The following is a 2,914-nucleotide window of genomic DNA, read 5'->3' as shown; positions in this document are numbered from 1 at the left end:
AAATATTAATTTTTGCTTATATTGATTAACTTTTTGATTTATTATAATTGGAAATAACAGGTTTAACCTGGAAATTAACAGGAAATAACTTGAATTTTTGTGTAAATTATAATCCGCGCGTCAAAATAAAATACAAATACATAGTCGATAATATAGAAAATGATACCGCACAATGGTGACTAATTTTTATTTTTATTAAATTTATGTAATAATTATTATTTCCCAAATTATAAGACTATTTTCCTAAACTTTCCCAAATTGTTTCCAAACTTTTGCAATAAAAAAAAACGAGAAATGTTACATATTTCTGCTAACTATACGCACGATTAATTTTCATTAATTATAAATAAATTATTATTTTCTAAATTATTAGTGTTTTCCTAAATTTTCCCATTATTCTCAAATTATTCCAATTAAAAAAAATGAGAAATCTTATACTTGTGTGCTAAATATACGAAGGTAAGACAGTTACAGAATAGGGACCCTGATCCGGATTAAATCCTCAGTGAAAACTAGGCCAATGTCGCATAAAAAGGCACCTTAACAGATCCCTACTTTCAACTCTACACATTCGCCGGAATGGCGACCTGTCTAATTCTACCATTTTGATAATTAATGGTGACCGTGATGACATTGGCTGTGTTCAGAGAAAGTAATTGTGTAACTGTTGTAAAATTCTTCAATACGATTGGTTCTTACTTTTGATTCCTTATAGATCTAAATGTATAAACCAATCGTATTGAAGAATTTTATAACAATTGCAAAACTATTTTTTCTGTTAAACGCCTTTCTTGAATCAAATTGTAGTATTGCATTCACCAGCAGGCGGAATAGTTAATCGAGATTAGTCCCAGTTAATCTGAGAGTGTCGTTCTCGATTGTGATACAGGAGAAATTATAAGTGAAAACAGTTCGAAGTGTAAGTATGTTGCTTTTATTGATAAATCTGTTTATTCGCAAAATCAATTATCACATAGTAATGACAAGCAATCCACACTGTGGATGCTCGTCAATAAATCTCCAAATGTAAAGATGATTCCACAATGAATCGGCAGTCGAAAATCTAACTGTGGTTCTACAATGAGTCGGTAATCGAAAATCTTAAATGATCCTAAGTTTTAATCATCGCAATTGACCAATAGCTAACTTGTTCGATTAAGATTAAGACTGGTTTAGATTTCTGATTACAGTCTACCGACTCATTGTAAAATTGTAAAAACCCCGGAAGTCTTAACTAGTCTTAACCTAAATGACTATGATTTTTTTTGCATCTACAAGTTGTTAATTGCATGTGAATCATTTAGCTTGATTAATGGAAAGAAATAAATCGATTTTGACCAGTCTTAAGAAAATCGGTCGTATAAGATGGTCAACTTCATCGATTCACTAATGAAACTTAGGACAACCGACTACCGTCTCATCGTAGAATCAGTATGATATTTGCGATTTAACAATAATGGTCTGTGTCATGTAATCGCAATGGGGAAATGAATGAAAGTGAATGAGTAAAAGTTGGAATTTATGTTTCACAGAAATGCACGCAATATTATACACGTGCACACTATATTATTCAATTTGGTATATAAAGAACGATTAATTACTGGATGTTTTCCAATTGCTTGATACATCTTGACACAAACGTAGCAAATGAATTCATTTATTTTTAATTAATAAATTTTATTCTTTAATTTTAAAGTTAATAAATTTAACTCTTTTAATTACATATTCTTTGTTATCACGATAACCTCATAATCTTGAAAGAATTATTTATTAACTATATATAATATTTGTTAACACTGAAAATATGAAAACTAATTTGCACTCCATTACATTTAATTGCCATAATCGTCGACACAACACTATCTGTACTCAGCTTGAGAATTACTAGTCTGATATGTAGCATTGTGTGTAATGAAATGCAAATCGGTTTTCATATTTTCATAGCGTTTTCTCTTGACTGCACTAGTGCAACACTCGGACAGTGTACTGTGTTTACAGTACGTGGCTACAATGTAGTGCAAATTTTATGCACAAAGGGGTTTTTGGGATTTTGTTATACCGTCTCAAAGGATGTAGAGCCAGTGTGACATTTAAAATTTGAAAATGGAAGTCAAACGAGAACAGGATTTTAGTGTAATAATGATGTAATGTACATCATGGTGTGCATTCTAAGGGTCTGAGTATAAGAATTATCATAACACTTAGACTTGAATGTAGATGTAAGTCGTAACGCACAAGCTTTCACGTATGACATACAATTTATTGTCGTGTCTCCAAGAGATGGCAATAAATCGTATGTCATACGCCAGCTTGTGCATTACTTACATCTACAACTTCAGTCTCTAAGTGTTACAATTTTCAGATCCTAATGTAGTGTAGCTGAATTGTAGCGCTTACACGCAAATGGTGTGGTGCAAGGTTGCACCTGTACTCAGTGTATCCCAAGAGAAAACGTTATCAGTGTGTTAAGAAATAATTCATTGTACACGCGCACATCCAATATCGACTTTTATTGGCTTCTTTTATTATATGATTTATTCTTTAGAGTAGAGTCTTAAAACAATATTTTATTTAATAGGAAAATTTAATGATCCACTCTGTTAAGCAGAAACAAATGAAGCAGAATCGAAGACGATATATTGACCTATTTAGTTGACTGATCTTATTACTCAATTTGTACTGCAAAATACAATTTTGTACCGCATTTAAAAGAAACTTGTGGCGCTGCTAATTTAATATCAAGTTAACAGATCCACAAGACAAAAAAGAAAAAGAAGAAAACAAAGTTAGAAATTCAAAGAACTGAATTTTGCTAATTTGTACCATCAAAAAGAGTTAATATATTGATCCATTCCTTAAGAAACAATCTCCAATTGAACACAACTCTATTGAGCTCAAAAATAAAGTATCCTCT

General features: G+C 31.2%; 1 protein-coding gene across 5 annotated transcripts in view; it reads left to right on the top strand.

The window, feature by feature from the left end:
* The first annotated feature begins 596 nt into the window (after positions 1–596).
* Positions 597–2,914, top strand: part of LOC108693231 (glycogen [starch] synthase) — a 33,942-nt gene continuing 31,624 nt past the window's right edge. For 2 of the 5 annotated variants that reach the window (XM_018202064.1, XM_018202063.1), the window contains exon 1: positions 625–919. The gene's annotated coding sequence lies outside the window, so the exon portion shown is untranslated. Of the gene's footprint in view, positions 920–1,187; positions 1,432–1,536; positions 1,579–2,914 lie in introns of those variants that run through there. The other 3 variants (XM_018202060.1, XM_018202061.1, XM_018202062.1) reach the window with 3 other exon arrangements.

The sequence above is a fragment of the Atta colombica genome, unplaced genomic scaffold (genome assembly GCF_001594045.1).
Source record: "Atta colombica isolate Treedump-2 unplaced genomic scaffold, Acol1.0 scaffold89, whole genome shotgun sequence".
NCBI classification, from domain to species: Eukaryota; Metazoa; Arthropoda; class Insecta; order Hymenoptera; family Formicidae; genus Atta; species Atta colombica.
This window is presented reverse-complemented; position numbering and strand designations above follow the sequence as displayed.